Source organism: Amblyomma maculatum, chromosome 1 (genome assembly GCF_055883805.1).
Source record: "Amblyomma maculatum isolate TAMU_Amacu chromosome 1, ASM5588380v1, whole genome shotgun sequence".
Classification (NCBI taxonomy): Eukaryota; Metazoa; Arthropoda; class Arachnida; order Ixodida; family Ixodidae; genus Amblyomma; species Amblyomma maculatum.
The window spans coordinates 473,355,486-473,367,027 of NC_139344.1; positions in this window are offsets into that span (position 1 = coordinate 473,355,486).

Consider the following 11,542-nt stretch of genomic DNA (forward strand, 5'->3'; position numbering starts at 1 on the left):
GATCCAGCGGTTGCAATGGCAATAGCGGGAAGCGGGCAGACGTCTGTAAGGTCAGACATTGACGATCAGCGTCGAATGGGGCCCGATCCAGTCTCCCAATGCGCTAAAATCCTTAAGGGACTGAAGCTGCCGTGTGACGCGGACGTGCCGTTATGGTTCGAGGAAGTCGAGAGAATTTTCACGACGTACAAGGTGCCAAACGAAAGCCGCGTTCACTTAATCATGCCAGCACTAGCTGAGCGTGTCAGGTGCCTTCTCCGTAATCTCGGGGACGATGAGTGTGGCAGCTACGAGTCGGTAAAAACAGCCGTTTTAAAGGAGCTGAAGCTTAACCCCTCAGAATACCTCGAACGCTTTGAGCGTGCGACGAAACGCCGCGATGAAACTTTGGCGCAGTTCACCTCGCGCACTAAGACGTACTTTCAGTACTACCTTCGGTCACGGGACGTAGAAACCAAAGACGACCTGGTATCATTGATCATCGCAGATCGCATAAAGGGTAGCTTGAGCCCTGAGGGCTTAGAGTATGTGCGTCTTCGTGAGGAGGAGAGGTGGCTAAAGCCGGATGAAATATCCGACGTTCTCCAAACGTTCGAACAGGCTAAGGGCAAGGGGCGCGCAGCGAAACAAATTGTTCTGTATGCGGAAAAACCGAAGGGACCCCCGCAAGCGGCGAACAATGATAGCAAACGGCCAATTCAGTGTTATGAGTGCCGCGCACCTGGCCACCGAGCCAATGAATGCCCTCGCGCTTCACAAAACGTGCAAAAGAAGGAGAAACGCGCTCGAGCTCAAAAGGTAGCTGTAGCCAACGTAGAGACATGCGAAACACCGGCGTCAGTAACCTCCCAGACAACCCTAGTAGCAGAGATGAAAACGCCCCAGTCATCCGACGAGGTATGCAAATCGAAGCTACAGCAGGTGGAGATCGAGTGGGCAGGGATACCGGCGACAGCTATAATTGATACCGGTAGCGAGATAACCGTGGTTTGGGAAGGCCCCGTGCTAAGTATATGTCGGGAGCCATCCGGCTCGATAAAACTAGTTTCGGCTTTTCGGGAGACGGTTAACGCAAAACTTGTCACTCTTGCGGTAAGCATCAGGCGGCCCACCGCACACATAGCAGGGCCCGAGGCAGTAGACATTGTATGCGCGCTTTCGGATAAGCTGGCGGAGGGAGTGGATTGTTTGCTCTCCAGGGAGGATTGGGAACTGCTTTCGGAGATAGACAGTCGTTACGAGGCACTTGTTATGAATAAGGCCTGCCCTCTGTCTGAAGCAGTTAACGCGTCTGTCACCCTGGCGGAGCAGAGCGCAAAGCTGAGCTCTACATCACACGAGGAGCAAGCGGCGGGGCCTGAGGCAGACAAACGAATGAGTGGTGAGCAGGGTGTGGCGACGGAACAGCCCTGTGAAGTAGATCTGGAAGAAAGCGAGAAGGAAGATGTAATCTCGATCTAGGATGACGCGGACGCAGCCCTAAAACAGCGCCAGGTATTCAGATCCGACCAAGTATCAGACGAAACCTTAAAGAAAGCGTGGGCTGACGCAAAGGCAGGGAAGGCAGGCATGTTTGTTTCAGACGGTTTGTTGTATCACTGGGACTCGATCTCCGGTAGTAAAGTGAAGCAGCTTGTGCTCCCCCTTAGCAGGCGTGAAGAGGTACTCTGCCTTGCGCATGAGTCCCTTTGGGGAGGCCATTTGGGGCCACGGAAGACAAAGACCAGAATTAAGTACAGCTTTTTCTGGCCAGGCTTAGAAGGGGACGTAACGCGACACTGCAGGACATGCCACGGCTGTCAAGTCTGCTCAGACAGGCGAATTAAAGATAGGGTTCCCATCACACCTCTCACCAGACCCGACCATCCGTTTCAGGTCGTAAATGTCGATATAATCGGGCCGCTCGATGTTCCGTCGAGCAGGGGTCATAGGTACGCTCTCTGCCTCGTTGACTTGTGCACGCGGTGGCCGGAGGTAGTCTGCTTGCGATCCCTAACCGCTAGGGCAACATGCGACGCCTTGGTTACGATTTTCAGCCGCACAGGCATACCTGAGGTAGTCTGTTCAGATCAGGGAACGAACTTTACGGCGCAGCTGACGCGTGAGATGTTAGCAAGACTGGGATGCGCACCGCGTTTTTTGACTCCTGAGCATCCGGAGAGCAACGGGACAGTGGAAAGATGGAACCGCGTTTTGAAGAGCAAGTTGTTTCATGTTATTGAGAAAGATCCCAAGAACTGGGATAGACTGGTCCCGTTCGTTCTCTGGGCGTACAGAGAAGTCCCCCATGACACTACAGGCGTGGCGCCGTTCCGGCTCTTATTCGGTAGAAACCCTATCGGACCGCTAGCAATTCTGCAGCGAACATGGACAGGCCAGCAACCCCTCCCGAACACACTTAGGGAAGAACCCGCGAAGTTTTTGCGACAGCTACGCGAGCAGCTAGAAGTAGCAGCAGAAGTAGCGGGTTTGACGTCGAGCGCACGTCAGGGAAGTTACGCGGAGGCGTATAACAGGCGCGCACGGAGCAAGACGTTTGTCGTCGGAGACCAGGTATTGCTCTTTGACACAGACCCTGGCAGTAAAATGGCCCCCAAATGGCTCGGTCCATTCGTCGTAACCGCGCAAGAGAGGCAGAACTCGTACAGGATCGACAAGGGAAAAAAGGCTACAGCGATAGTGCATGCGAACAGGCTACGACCCTACTACGCACGTGTCAGCCATGTCGGAGTAGTTTTCGAGGAAGACGAGGAGTTTGGTGAAATCGAGTACACCCCTCGGTCTGTGCCTGAGGGATGTGGTGGTTGTCTGATAAATGCGGAGAAACTCGCACACCTACCTACTCAGGACCGCCTCGAGATCTCGGAGGTGTTTGCCGCTTACGCTGATTTGTTCAGCGAAACGCCGGGAGTCGCACGAGTCGGGGCACATAAGAGAGCTACACGAAGGCCACCAGCTCAAACGCACTTTCCCATATCACGTGCCGGAGTTATTAAGGAGTGAGGTGAGCCGCCAGGTAAACGAGTTGCTAGACCTCGGGCTGGTGTATCCGGTGGAAAGCGAGGTGCGCCCATCCCGTTGTATGCGTGGGTAAAAAGGATGGATCGGTGCGCATGTGTGTTGACTATCGCGCTTTAAACGCAGCGACGCGCACGGATGCCTTTCCAATGTCACCCCCTAAAGAGCTCATCATGAGGGTGGACCGCGCTAGGTATATATCACTCTTATCGACTTGCGACGCGGATACTGGCAGGTGCCGGTAGCTCCGGAGAGCCAACATCTGACCGCCTTCGTAACTCACGAGGGACAATATGCTTGGCGCGTCATGCCGTTCGGGCTGAAGAACGCCGCGGCCGCCTTTCAGCGGATAATGAACACCCTCCTCTCGAAACATCAGGCTTATGCGGCCGCATACCTCGATGACATCGCCATTTTCTCTTCCTCGTGGACTGAACACTTGCGGCACTTAGAAATAATTTTTTATTTGCTGCGCGACGCCAAGCTTAAAGCGAGCCGAGAAAAGTGTCAGGTCGCACAGGCCCACATTAAGTACCTAGGACACATAGTGGGAGGCGGAACCCACGGGCCCGACCCAGAAAAGATATCGGCCATTCGTGGGCTCGTGCCCCCCGCAACAAAGAGACAGCTACGGAGTCTGCTAGGCTTATGTGGTTACTACCGCGATTACGTTGAAGGATACGCCGAGGTGGCCGCACCACTCACGTCTTTGACGAGGCGAGGCGTACCTAACACGATTCCGTGGAGCCAGGAAGCGCAAAACGCGCTCGACAGGCTCAAGTCAGCTCTGTGCGAAGCTGCATCGCTGAACACCCCCGACATTAAAAGGCCATATTGGCTGTTCACCGACGCGTCCGACGTTGCAGCGAGGGCTTGTTTGGCGCAGATGGGAGACGAGGGACGGGAAAGGCCGATAGCGTTTGCCAGCCACCGGTTCACGCCAACGCAGACCCGCTGGTCTACGATCGAGCGGGAAGCATTCGCCATTATCTGGGCACTAAAGAAATTTGATCATTGGGTGTACGGGGCAGAAATTAACGTGGTGTCTGACCCCAACCCCCTCTCCTATCTCACTACTAGTACGCCTCATGGGGCAAAACTTGGGCGATGGGCGCTGGCCCTACAGCGCTACAATCTGATGGTGACCCACAGGAAAGGGTCAAGCAATGGTAACGCCGACGCGTTAACCCGTGTCCCCAATGCGACTTGGGGCGTAGAGCAAGCACACGCTTGAACCATGGCCTTTCGACGACGCGTGAATGTTCTCGCGTATCCGGTGCAATGTGTGATGTGAACGGTGGAGTGCGCGTGAACTTGACGTGAGGACATCCAATTGCTCGCGCGCGGGACTTTCACGAACACTGTCCGGTCCGCCGATGCGAATGTGTGATTTGTTTTGGGTTATACCCATCTTGTGTCGCGAGTTTCATTTGGTGTTTCATTCACGAGCGAACTGTCTTACATGTTTGGTTTTCTTCGCGGGTTGTTGCGGCCTTTGTTGTATTAGGCTGAAATGACAGGATTCCAAGCTCATTTACCCTCTTGGGAGGGGCGTGTAAGGCCGCAGTGAAAAGCGACTCGCACGTGGAGTCGCGCTGGCGGTCGATCCCCCCACGCGCCGATGCCAAGGAGCGAGCGCTGTAGTTTTTTTTTTTTTTTTCTCATTGTCACCCCTTTTCTCGGGCGCGAACTCGCGGGGCGCGCGGGAGGCCTGGTTTGTTTCGTCCTTTCGCCCCGAGGCGTCGCCAAGACGCGAACGCAGCCGGGAACAACAATGGCACGCTTCTGCGAACCACTTTACGGCCAGCTCGTCCAGCAATCTCAGCGATCTCTCGCCGTGGCACGAGACTTTGGGTCCGCGCGACGGCGACTGTACACTGCTCTGGGACAGTGCCCCCCGCTCCCTTTTCCTCGAACGGGATGGCTGAGTGACCTCGTCTCGAGATCCCCCGCGGCGTTTCTTTCACAAAGGCACCAGCTGCAAGGTCGCATCGCAAACACGCTGAGGAGGGGAGGCAAAGACAGGCGCCGTGTGAGAGGGTTTGGGGACCGGCGAGTGGAAAGAGTGTGTGTTTTGAATGTTGTATTTTTATTTGAAGTAATTAAGGACCTGGGTCCGAGATTATTCCCAACCCACGGGGGTTGTGGCATGTTTTTCAATAATTTGATTGGCTGCTTTATTTTCGGGGCGGATCACCGAAGGTGACCGCCCTCGAGTCTTTGTTGATGTTTGTCATCAAAAAGCGGTCCTCGGACCATGTTGGGCAGTCAAGATTGAGGCTCCGTGCTTAGCCCGTATTTACAGTCCCTAGGCTTTAACCGAAATGCTCGGTAGAAAAGTAAGGGCTTGTAGAGTGACTTCTCTGTGTGAGAGTCTATTTTCTTTTAAGTTGCAGTTCTCTGTGTGACTCTTGTTACTGTAACTTACAGTTTGCCAATGTAAATAATACTTGCTTCTGTAAATTTATATCTCCTCCTGACCATCATCAGATCATCGTCTTCTGCTTCTCTACCTGCCGAACACGAACTTAACATCACTGGCTCCTACCGCTACGTACCACCACACAACGACTCACCAGTTTCTGATGGCAGCCTGACTCCTCCCGCCCGCCGCTCCCGACAATCGCCTTGTCCCCGCCGTTCTTCTCCGCCACCGGGAAACTAGCGTGTGCGGCCGATGGAGGTGCGGTCGCCAAGTCATCGATATTGCCAATTCCTCTACCGGTCGTTATGCTGAAGAACCGCTTGGAAGTGTTAGTGGATGGTGTTTGTGTTATGGCCTTAGTGGATACGGGTGCTACAGTTTCCGTGTTGAGCTTAGATTTTAAGAACCGTCTCGGCTGCAAAATTATGTTTGGTTGGGATAGAACTGTCATATTTCGAGGTGTAGGGGGAGAATCATTGGTTCCGCTTGGTATTTGTTATGTAAATGTAGCGATGGCTGGACACTAGTTTACAACTGAATTTACGGTGCTCCCTCGCTCTACGCACGACGTTATTCTAGGAGTTGACTTTTTACAGCAGTGTGGCGCAACTCTCTACTTCAACAGTGGCGAGATATCAATAAGCCCCAGCCTTCGATCAGCTCTCATAGAAGAATCGCCGCGGGCTGTCCAAGTGTTTTCTGTCTTCGAGGATACCGTCGTTCCGGCGATGTCCGCCATCTTCGTCCCAGTGTGTCTTCGGGCGCGGTTCCCAATGCCTTCGACGCTCTGGTGGAACCCGCATCCCATTCCGGTACCAAAAAGAGTGTGTTGGTGTCCCGCAGCGTTGTTCGAGTGAACGAGGGCCGTGCCACGCTTTGGACTGTCAACCATACCAATTAACCTGCCGTATTGCCGCGTGGTTTGAAACTTGCCGACTTTGAAGAACGCCTTTCTATGCACATCGCCGCGTTCAGAGACGGCGTTGCTCGTTCAACTTGACGTCCCGATCATGCTGATTCCCAGTTTCAGTCCATGATAAATGAATCGCTACCCACCAGCGACCGCCGAATATTGATGGAGGTTCTTATGAAACATGCAGACGTGTTCGACTTTGCTCGAGATCAGCCACCACCGATTCCGCCTTCCCGCACCCATCACATGATCGACAATGGATCTGCACACCCGATTAGACAGACACCATACCGTGTTTCACCTTCAGAACGTAATATAATTAACGAACAGGTCCGTGATATGATGCAAAGAGGAATCATTCAGGAATCATCTAGCCCATGGGCCGCCCCTGTGATTCTCGTGAAAACGAAAGATGGCACCTGGCGACTTTGTGTCGACTATCGCCGCCTCAATACTGTCACCAAGAAGAATGTTTACCCGCTCCCGCGTGTTGATGATGCCATTGACGGCCTCCATTCAGCTTCCTACTTTTCATCTGTTGATTTACGGTCCGGATATTGGCAGATACCGATGCATCCGAAAGACAATTAGAAGACGGCATTCGTGACTCCCGATGGGTTATATGAATTTAACGTGATGCCTTTTGGCCTATGCAACGCTCCGGCTACCTTTGAAAGATTTATGGACACATTTTTTCGTGGACTTAAGTGGCAAATTTGCATATGTTGCCTAGAGGACGTAGTGATTTTCGGGAGGACCTTCGCCGAGCATAACAGCCGTTTAGCTGTAGTCTAACTGCATGGAGGAAGCGGGTCTCGTGCTGAACTCTAAGAAGTGCCGCTTTGGTGAACGCCAGTTCGTTGTGCTTGGGCATTTGGTTGACAAAGACGGTGTTAGGCCTGATCCACAAAAGATTGAAGCTGTCAGCTGCGTCAAAGAGCCCAAGTCTGTGAAAGAACTCAGGAGCTTCCTGGGACTTTGCTCTTACTTTCGACGCTTCATCCCTAAGTTTTCTGACGTAGCCTACCCCCTCACATGCCTCTTGCAGAAGGATATTCCCTTTAAATGTACTCCTGAATGTGATTCTGCGTTTCGCCAACTCAAGTTTCAATTCTTACCTCGCGGCCCATACTGCGTCATTTCAGCCCGACAGCTCCCACTGAACTCCACACTGACGCAAGTGGCATCGGCGTGGGTGCTGTGCTCATACAATGGCATGACGGAAACCAACACGTTGTCGCTTACGCAAGTCGCGCCCTTAGCCAGTTTGAACGCAACCATACCGTGACGGAGCAAGAGTGCCTTGCCGTCGTTTTTGGCGTACAGCGGTTTCGCTCGTACCTTTATGGACGTTCCTTTACAGTCATAACCGATCAACATTCGCTTTGCTGGCTGGTGAATCTACGAGACCCCTGCGGTCGGCTGGCCCGCTGGGCATTACGCCTTCAGGAATTCAACTTTACAGTGTCGTACAAAAGTGGCCGCCAACACGCTGACGCTGACTGCCTCTCGCGGCTGCCTCTCACAACTACCCTCTGCGATGACACTTTGACGACTATCTTGACGCCGTTTCCGTACAATTTCCGGAACTTGCCACTTTCCAGCGAGAGCAACGAAAAGATCAAGACTTGGTATCACTTTTTGAAAAAGCTCGTGATCCGGCATCTGCGAACCCTGTCTGCATTCGCGATGGTTTGCTGTATCGAAAAAAATTACTCGTCTGGCGGTGCACGCTTTCTGCTAGTCGTTCCGGCTGGCCTCTACTCCTCAGTTCTACACTCTATGCACGATGACGTTACAGCTGGGCACTTGGGGTTTGCCAGGACTCTTACCCGCATTAAGGAACGTTTCTACTGGCCAAATATGCGTCGAACGACTCAGCGTTACGTGAACTCCTGCGTGCAGTGCCAGTGGTTCAAGCTCCCCACGACCTCTCCGCCGGGCCACTTACATCCGGTGATACCACCGACCACACCATATAAGCAAGTGGGTGTTGACCTCATAGGCCCGTGTCCCTGCTCGTCCAAAAGCACTCGCTTGGCCGTTGATCATCTCACGCGTTACTGTGAAACTGCCGCCATCCCTTCCGCCACCGCCGCTGACGTCTCGTTCTTTCTTCGTCACGCTGTCGTCCTCCGTCATGGGCCTCCTCGTGTAATTATCAGTGACCGAGGCCGCCAGTTTACAGCAGATGTTGTGGAACAGCTTCTGCGCTATTGTACTTGCTAGTTGCATCACTCTACGCCGTACCATCCCCAGACAAATGGCCTCGTAGAACGTACAAACCGGACACTGACGAACATGCTTGCGACGTATGTTGACTCGCGGCATAAGAACTGGGATGACGTGCTGCCTTTCATTACTCACGCCTATAACACCTCGAAGCATGAGACAACTTCTTATAGTACATTTTTCCTCCTCTATGCCCATCCGCCTCGACGTTCTCTCGACACCATTTTGCCGTTCTCTCTCGACACCGAGCCTTCTTTTTCGAGCACCCTCTGCCTCGCTGAAGAGGCTCGTCGGGTCGCCCGATTACGCACTCTGGCCTCGCAGGACCGCTCTAAGCAGCGCTACGGTCGTCGACATCAGGATGTCTCCTACCTTCCCGGCGACTTAGTGTGGCTCTGGACACCTCTCCGCAAGCGTGGTTTGTCCCAGAAGCTGTTGTCGCACTACACAGGCTCATTTATTGTGCTCAAACGCATCAATGAGTTGAATTACGTCTCGTCTCGCCAATATTCCCAAGGTCGCCCCTCTCGGAAAACACAGGTAGTCCATGTCACAAGAATGAAGCGCTGCCACTCTCGCTCGGGACTGACTGACAGCCCAGGGGCTTCGTCTGCGAAGGGGGAAATGTCAGGCATGCGAACAGAAGAGAACAAGGAAGTGCAAAAAGAGGCTCTCCGGAAGAGAAGTGAAAGAAGAGGAAGCTCACCATATGTTGGTTAGCACATCAGGCTAAGGTGCAGAACCACTCTGTAAATAAACCTTAACAATATATATATATATATATATATATATATATATATATATATATATATATATATATATATATATATATATATATATATATATATATATATATATATATATATACATATATATATATATATATATATATATATATATATATATATATATATATATATATATATATATATATATATATATATATATATATATATACCCGTGTGACCCGATCCCGTCATCTTGCCCGCCTCAACACAAAAGCGTGCCAGCAAGACCGCAAGAGTCGCTGCGATTCGAAGCATCGCGTGGTCTCTTTTCGTCCTGGTGACGAAGTACTTCTCTATGTACCACTGCGCACCCCTGGCCTTAGTGATAAATTTCAGCGCCGCTATGTTGGTCCCTACAAGGTGATCAACCAAACGTCCCCAGTAAACTACCAAGTCACACCTGTTGATCCCCCCGCCGACCGACGCCACCGTGGAACTGAAATTGTTCATGTATCTCGCTTGAAGCCGTTTGTGCGCCGCGGTACATCGGTTGATTAGGAGCGGCCAGGCTGGCCGCTTCCGACCCCCCGGGCAGATTGTGTGAGCCCTCCACGGATCTTCTTTCATTGGTACATACCATGAACTTCTTCTTCCTCTTGTACATACCATCATCGTCGTTCCGCGGCGCTGGCTCCGGCACGCGCTTGGGTTCTGTCCATCGGAATAAAACGCCAGACACGGCATCCGTTGCCTTGCCGTCTCGACCTTGCCGTCTCGACCTGGCCTTCTTCCACAAGATATATATATATATATATATATATATATATATATATATATATATATATATATATATATATATATATATATATATAGTGTCACACCAACGCAACGCTCGGTGATTGTCGACGGTGACAAAGACGACGAGCGTATGTCGAAAGGCGCGTGCTAAAAAACGAAGACGGCAGACAAATACGAAGACGCAAGAGACTGACGCGCTACTTAAGCGGTCAACCTGAACACCGACCTGAGCTTCAACGCACCCTTACATTTGGTGGAGGCTGCTCTTCATTCCCTCCTCTCACGCTGGAGCTTCGCAGCCGCACACTCGCTCCGCCATCCGCTATGCCTGAGGCAACAAGCCAGACCGCCACTGCACACTCGACTGATCCTACCGCTTCCCCTACCATCCTGTGCACTGGTGGGCTTCGCCAGCGTTACCCAAGCTCTTTCAGTGGCAAAGATGTAGACGATTGGCTATCCTCCTACGAACGCGTAAGCGCCTACAAGTGGGACGACACCACGAAGTTAGCCTGGCGAAGTTTACCTGACCGATGTAGCAAATTTATGGTTCCGCAACCACGAACCCGACCTACCCACCTGGTCGGCCTTCAAAACGAGCTTTTCCGAGGTGTTCGGCCGCCCCGCTGTGCGCAAACTGCGCGCCGAACAACGCCTCGAAGCCCGCGCTCAGAATCCCGATGAAACGTTCACCAGCTACATAGAGGACATTGTGTATCTTTGTAGACGTGTTGATCCTTGCATGTCCGAAGCTGACAAGATCACCAAAATCCTGAAAGGAATCTCCGACGATGCATTTCACATGTTGACGACCAGAAACCCCCAAACCGTCGTCGAAGTGGTTCAGCTCTGTCAGAGTTACAACGTCCTCAAGAGGCAACGAGCTTCTACCCGGCGTTCTCTCGTGAACGATCGGCTATTCGTACCTCCGACAACATGCGGTCTCACTTCTGAACCACCTTCCCTCCTTCCCGAGATCAAGACCTTTATACGGGAGGAAGTGGCTCGCCAACTATCGCTCCTCCCTGCTTCTGCCGCAACCACCCCATCGATAGATTCTGCACTTCGACGCACCATCCAGGAGCAAGTTGCAGAAGTTTTACCGCCGCGCTCTCAAATTACGCCTGTGACAACCCCGTTAACGTACGCCGCTGTCGCCGCCAGATCACCACCCTGCCCTGTCGCGTATGTTGCGCCGTTACTACCGCCACCACCTCCGCCCCGCCCTTATCTGCCTCCTCGACGTCCGGTCAACAATCTATGGCGGACCTCCGACAACCGCCCAATCTGTTATTCATGTGGCGTTTCTGGCCACGTCGCCCGGCTTTGTCGCCAGCGCACGCAGTCATACCGCAATGGCCCCCGCCTGTACAGTTACAACTACAGTTCAAACTTTGAACCTTCCCCTCCCCCTGTCCCTGCTGGCAC